Raw genomic sequence first — 7,476 nt, forward strand, 5'->3', positions numbered from 1 at the left:
TCCCCTTGGAACATATTCTTTTGACTCCTCATTTTACCTCTTTCCCTGTGCTTGTGTCTGGGTATTATGTAGGTCAGCTACGTCCCCTGATCTTGGAAAGTTGACCTTATATAAGAGATGCTATATAAGGCCTGGCATCATGCTTTCCTCTCACCTCCAGTTCCAAATGTTCCAGGAGTGACCCCGTGTGGGCTACTTGTGCTGTCCTGTTGTGGCAGGGTTGGTCTTCCAGTAGGCGCCCAGGGATGCTAAGCTGTCCCCCTAGCTGGCTGGTTGTAGTGCTCATCTGCATGTAGTTGTTGTGGGCCCATCAGCCTCTTTATTGGGTGTGGGGAGCCCCAGCACAGTTGGATGCAAGGTCTAATAGCACATTCCTGTTGCAGTTTCTCTATTAAGTGAGTAGGCCCCCAGTGTGGCTTGTTGTTAGGCTCAAGAGCTTACAATTGCTATAAGCCTCTGGGCTATGAGGCTCTTGTCAGCTCTCTGAGGATTGCAGCTGGGTGGGGCTGGCCTCAGGCATAGGAGCACCCAATTCTTTCAGACTTTGGAAGGTGGGGCCAATCCCCTATGCGGCTCTTTGAGAAGCACAAGTCTTCTGCAGCTGACAAGCCCGGCTGCCCACAGGTCCACACACACAGTCAACACAGTCCAGCCCCCTGTGCATGCCCCGATCCCCTGAAGTGGACCCAGTCTCTCCAAGGCAGGACCCCCACACACTCCACCACCGCCCCACACTCTCCACCTTCTCCTTGCACACGCCCTGCCCCGCAGAGGTGGATACACTTGCCAGGCTGCAGAGGACCCAGTCACCAATCTATGCAGGCCCACAAGTTGCCAAAGGGCCTGTTGTTGGGTGGGGCCAGTCCCTAGGGCAGGCTGCCTGCCCTGACTGAGCTGGATTAAATCGGTGGTCTAGCGTGTGGGGTAGACCCCGGGCTAGCAGGTTACAGGGAGCACTCCAATGGCGTGTGCCTTCCTCTGTGTCAGCATGCCTGCACCAGGTCACAACAATGGCTGCTGCAATGTCCCAGTTCCTAAAGAGGTCTCACCTCTCACCGAGATGTGCTCAGAGCCTATCAGGTGAGTCTTTTTTCACCCAAGGACTGTGCACCTCTCTTTCTGGTGATTTTAGGTTGCTTTCTGAAATGGGTGAATTTGTGTGTGAGCCCTTTAAGAGCCGGCTTTAATTTCTTTGTGAACCAGCTTTTCTGAGTGTATTCCCCAATGTTTTAGTAGCAAGAAAAGTCAGATATTATGCCCTCATCTCAGTTGTGCTGGGTCCAAAAAAATGCCTGTAGCAGAGGTTCTCCCCAGCTCAGTTCCCCAACTCCTCCAGGGAAGGCTGCACACCTTTGGGCTGCTCCTGGGTGACCATGAAGCATTGCGGCTTGTGAAGGTGGCATTTTTCCTCTCCAGAAGGGAGTTTCTGCCTCTTCCACCTCAATTAGGATTGTCATTTGTTGCAGGAGTTCCTCTTATCCAGTTTTCAGTTCTCTCTCAGGGATAATTTTTCCAAGAGTAGTTGTAAATTGGCTGTGTCCGTGGGAGGAGGTGAGTTCAGAGTCTGCCTATGCCGCCATCTTGACTTCTGTGTCAGATTCTCAATGATTCTTTCAAAAGATAATTCGTATCTAAAAATAGAAATTGCCGGTTAAAATTTGAAAATGTGCTCTTTGCTGATGTAAAATCATGTCATGTGTTATTGGACATTAGGAAAAAAGTGATAGAAAAATACCAACTGGAACGTAAAGCTTTAAGCCGCAGGTGATTGGTATTTAGCTGAAACTTTTCTTTTTCTCTGCCAGCAATTCTCCATAAGTCAAAATAAAGAAATGAAGAAAGTTTACAGCAATAATCAGCTGCTTTTAAGATGCCTTGCGAAAACATTTATTTTCTTTAATGCGTGTGCAGGCCCTTAAACAAACTTCTTCATCTTTTATGTTTGTTGGTTTATTACAAGTTGGATTTTCACAATGAAATGAGATATTCATTATTCATATTTCCAAAAAGACAAACCTAAAAATGTATTTAATTGTTTATTTTTCTACTTTTCTACTTTTTCAGTAATTTATCTCTGTATGATTGAATGGTTTGTATATCCACCTATTTACTAAGATATTTGGTATTCTTTACAGTCTTAAGGTACATATTAGAGACAACATACCATTCCACACAGTGGAAAGAAGGCAGTTAATGGATATCCATTTGTTCTAGGTCAATTAGCATTAAATTTAGCATACATTTTCTGATACCCAGGCAAAAAGGGGACCATTGAATTACCTCCACCTACTAGGAATTCAGTAACAACAGGGAGCATGTTTTATTCATTGTTGTAATCTGGTTTCTGGCCCAGCCTGGCACATAGATGATATTTGCTGAATGAAGGAATGAATGAATGAGTACACCTCTGATTCCTCTTTCTGAAGCTGTGTTGCTGTCTCCAAGTTTTGATTTTTCTTAAGCTTTTAAAAATTCAGCAAATGGAATAACTAAATTCAAATTGCTTAGACATGAAAAATCAAGGGTGAATTGCAAGCTATACAAAATTTAAAGAAAGAAATTTATACCATGGCATGCTGTTATAATTCTTTAGTTGATGTCGAGATTACTTTGGGAAGTAACACTTATCTTCATAATCTCACCAATTCAGTAACATATATTTTAGATTCAGCAAAATATGAAGATCAGCTTCTGTTCGATGGGAGAGAACATTTAATCTTTTGCAAGTATCTAGCTTTAGGATGGGGATACTTAAAATAACAAAGAATCCTGTTTGTTAAGGTCCACCTATGTACCAGACACAGAAGCAAGTGGTTTATACTAATGTATTTATTTAATCTTCACAGCAATCTTGAAAGGTAAATATTATATATTTTCAAGATAAAGAAACCAAAATCAGAGAGGTTGAGTAAAGTCCTCAAGATCAAACAACTCGTAAGAACATGAACACAGGTGTATTTCAGTGCAAAGTTCTTTCAGAGCCAAAACTAATTGCGGAATTTCCTTGACTGAAAATGCCATTGGCTGTGAGATCAAGGATCAGCACTTAGTGAAAAAAAAATCAAAACAGTAAATGCATTCACAAATCATGTTCATACATAAATGATGTTATTAATTGATAATAATATTCATTTAGTCTTACAATTAAATAACTTTCTCCTGCAGAATCACACAAAAAAAAACAATGTCTAAATTTTGTTCACATTCAAAACATAAAGATCCTTTTGAATCAATTTTTGCCATTGGCAGTTAAACACAGTATTGCTATGATTAACTGATTTTCATAACTTTCACTCACAGTCTTGGCCTCTTTGGGACTATTAAAATTATCAATATAATTTCCAGGGCATACTGCAGATCACCAGGTTTTATTTATAATCCTTAATTAATTAGGTTATTAGTTTCATTTGTAGGGTTGAGGGCATTAATTTTGGATTCATGTAGATCTGTTTTTGCATCCAAGATCTACCATTATGTAAATCTGAGCAACTGTCTTATCAGTCAGGACAAGTTAAATTATGCTTTGATATCAAATAACACTGTTATAACATTTTAGTGGCTTATAACAGAGAAGGTTTATTTCTCGTTCAAGCCACATCTCCATTCCATGTTTCCCATCTGGTGGGGTCGAAAGCGACTCAGAACAAAGTGACATCTAAATCAAGACTGAAGGTGAGTGGGAAGATTGTGGGTGTGACTGGAGAAAAGTGCTCCAGTCAGAAAAACAATGTGAGCAAAGGTCCGGAGATTAGAGAGAGTTTAGAAATTAGGAGAACTAGGTTTTGATTTACCAAATATTTCTGTGACCTCAAGAAATTCACTTAAACTCTGAAACTCAAATGGGGAGAATAATGCTAACACGTTAGTGTCAAATGTCTGATTAAGATAATGCATTTTCTAGCACATTTTCTAATTTCTAACACATGGTCTGGCACATGATATACAACAGTTTTCATATATTTTCCTTTTCAGGATGTGAAATCGCGCTATCAGATGTAAATATAATGAAAATGTCAGTGAGACTCTCTCAACACCAATCTTCTTGGTCCTCAAGATGTTGTAAAATAAAAATGGGATCTAGATGCTTTGTGTTTCCAAATAAACAATTGTGATTCAAAATATCTTGTTTCCATTAATGTTTATGTTTTATAATTTTTCAGTTAAGTAAAAATCTTTTTATTACCCATATAAAAACCCTTCTCTGGGTTCTACACGAATATCAAAGCAAGTAAGACCTTGTTTCTCAAGATCTGTAGATATCAGAGAGTCTGCAGCCTAATGGGGGAGATGACTCAAACCATATTGAATTTGCTCAGCATCTGTTTGCTGAGTGGTCCTAATCTATACACAGACTGTTCCGAAATAAATTCAGGTTTTTTCAGCCATCACAGTGAATGCCTGTTGACACGATTGGTCTTGTCCAGTAAAGATAGCCAACAAAAATAAACACGTCCAATTATTTTATTTCTCTCTCATTATTTGAGTTATCATGATAACTGAATTAGGCTGATTAAAATTTGATTGACTGATTTATTTAACTAAGTTATTATGATGTCAAAAAACCCTCAATTAATTCAAATGGTTGATTTAATGATATTGTATTCTTGAGTTGACACAACCTTCCTTTAAAAAGAAAGCAGAAGACACAGAATAGGAGATTTAAAATGTTGGGCACTTACACCGAATAGAAGTCTTTTTAAATGCAGGAAAGTGTTGGCTGTAGTTAGCAGCTGCAATGAATTATAACATCTGATAAAGAAAGATAATGAAGAGCTTTTTTCCCTTCTGTGTTTAGCTTCCTAAAATAAGAAATAAAAGTCTTTTCCTTCGAAATTATTTTTTCTATATAATGCCCTTTTACTGCGGGGTTGCAAAGATTTTGTAATTCAAGAGTAAATGGAAGGACATGGTTTTTAAATACACATTTTTGGCGCCTTTGTGCTATGCTGGACTTGGGATATCAATCAGTGAAGCACAGGGAGTTCTTTATGCTTCTTTCCTTAATTGTGCGGTATCAACTATAGAGTGATGTTTTCCACTTAGCAATTTGAAATAGGAACAGGGAGAATAAATTTCAATTTGCTGATAACTCACAAGAAGTTGGACTTTCATGTTTTTGCCTCCTTTAACCTTGAATCTGGAATACATCGTTAGGTAGTGTGAAAGAGACTGCCAGTGCTCACCAAATAGCCAAGTGTTCCTCCACTGGGTTCGGGGGAGTTGAAATATGGGTGCCACCTGAGTCCTTGAGTCACTGCTTGAAGAAGAGCCAGGACCCACTTGAACTACATCTGACAGTGATGTGAGCAAGAAAAACACCTTTACCCTAGCAACTCCTTGAGGTTTAGGGTTTATTTATGACTTCTGGCTAGCCTAGCCTCTTCTGATCCCCTGGGGCTGAGACTAGTGGTGCTCACCAACACTTAGGCACTCCTTCACCCTCGCAGGTAGGTTGGGGCCATATTGCTGGGTTCTGTCAGTTCACTCACGGGACATGTATGAGCCACCTGGTCCAAGGACATTATCACTGGCGAATGCACATTATTGAGGCTCTCTCTAACAGCTTTAGTGCCACAACTGAGTGCTAACCTTTCTTTCTCTACTGTGTAACTCATGGATATTGAACACATTTTAAACAGAGAAGAATATTTCTCATGGAATATAGATTGAGTTCTGTAGGGAACACTTCTGACTCAGAACTACCGTCTTTTAAATCATATGACCTCAGAAAAGGAATTTGGCTGTATCCTCAAAAGGGTTGGAATCCTGAAACAACAGAGGCATGGTATCTAACCCATATTCATCTGAGAAGTAATATATGGCATGTGGGAAAAAGTAGATTTTATTGAGAGTAATAAAATAGTTATACTGTAATGAAGTCTGAATAATATTTTAACCACATATCCAGAGTGCTACATGATACCGCTATATGAGGCCTTACAAGAATGATTAGTAAAAGTATTATTGTAGAAGCCAATACAACTTGTGATAGTGCTGGTGTTGATGGTCAAATGCATTGGTAAATCAACACAGTCCCCTCAAGGTGTTATCCCTCTGGAGAGGAATTCCTCTGAAGATTTAGACTTGATTAATGATAAATTCATGATGGTTCTTAATCACTTCACAGATATATACCGTAAAGTCCAGACAGCTATAGATCAGAGAGAGAAAATAATTGTAAGGTGAGTACAAAAACTTGAGGAAATCTGCACGGCTATTATTGGATGGTCCTGCTGCTTGTTTAAAGCCATACTAACTCCTCACTGCTTATTTAAAATGTTTGGAATCTGTGCATATTGATTGTCTAGCTGATTATACACTATTGCAAGGCTAATAATTGCCATCAAACTAGGAGTGATTGTTTTGTCATAAGACGGCCTTAAGCATGAGTCAGGGAGGCAAGCTACGCAGGAGGGCTCCTTCCAGCAGCCCTGTGCTTGGCCAGAGATGTTTTGCTGTAGTAAGAATTTTGTCTTTATTGCACTGACTCCTGGTCAAGGAGTGAGATCTACTGATTAATAACATTGCTCTGTGGCCATGGGTCTGAGGCAACTTTCAGGTAGTGTGTACTACATGGTCAGCATTGTTTATTGATAAAAGTGAGGCTTGACACTCTGGAAGTCTCTGCCATTGGGGCTGGTTGCATAGCAAGTATATGCCTACATGCCCAGCAGGGGATGAGAAGCTCTGATGAGACTCCATCTTGGTATCCCTGGTTCTGAGGTGTTCTGTGTACACGTCAGTGGTTCCTAATCTGAGAGAGAGAAAGCATGTCCTGATATGACCCTACAGAGAGAGCAATTGGTACCCACCCCTCCTTGCTCTCCAGACTCATTCCTGTGAGGCAGCCTCTGGCTGTGATGCATATTCACACTTCAATGCTGTTGCTATGTTGGATCCTTTTCCTACAATAAACTGAATATTTGTAAGCATGGCCAGTTTGGGCCCTGTGAATCTTCTTTAGCAATTGAATCCTGTCTAACTGCCACCATTAGTTCAGTTTCTGTATCCCCATGATCTGGCAAGTTTCCAGGCCTGTAGGATGCATCTACTAAATACAAAGTGACTAAAGGATCTACATACCCTTCCTTGATAGGGAAAAAGCCAAAATGATTTAAATAAATAGCAGTCAATTTAATTGTCACGTTGGTTATCCAATAAGATAAAATTTTTCACCTTCAAAGAAAATCTATAAATACGAGTGGAAAGAAAGAACTACTCCAAGATCTGTTTATAAATAGTGGTTCATCATTTTTTCTTAATATTAATAGCTAACACTTACTGAGTACCTACTCTGTGCCAGGCACTGGGCAAAGTGCTCAATATTTATTTTTTTCATTCATCCATTCATTTATTCAACAAATATTTGTTGAGTACTTATTCGATGGCAAATACTATTTTAGATCCTAGGGATACATCTCCTTTATTCATCTCAGCCACTCATGAGTTGAGGATGCTACCTCACTTTAAAGATAA

General features: G+C 39.6%; 1 long non-coding RNA gene across 1 annotated transcript; it reads left to right on the forward strand.

The window, feature by feature from the left end:
- Nucleotides 1–976: 976 nt before the first annotated feature.
- LOC131396655 (uncharacterized) lies at nt 977–4,105 on the forward strand. Its single transcript, XR_009216607.1, has 3 exons — nt 977–1,080; nt 3,593–3,672; nt 3,973–4,105. It is a non-coding gene; the product is annotated as an uncharacterized LOC131396655 (long non-coding RNA).
- Nucleotides 4,106–7,476: the final 3,371 nt, after the last annotated feature.

Source organism: Diceros bicornis, chromosome 33, assembly GCF_020826845.1.
Source record: "Diceros bicornis minor isolate mBicDic1 chromosome 33, mDicBic1.mat.cur, whole genome shotgun sequence".
Lineage (NCBI taxonomy): Eukaryota > Metazoa > Chordata > Mammalia > Perissodactyla > Rhinocerotidae > Diceros > Diceros bicornis.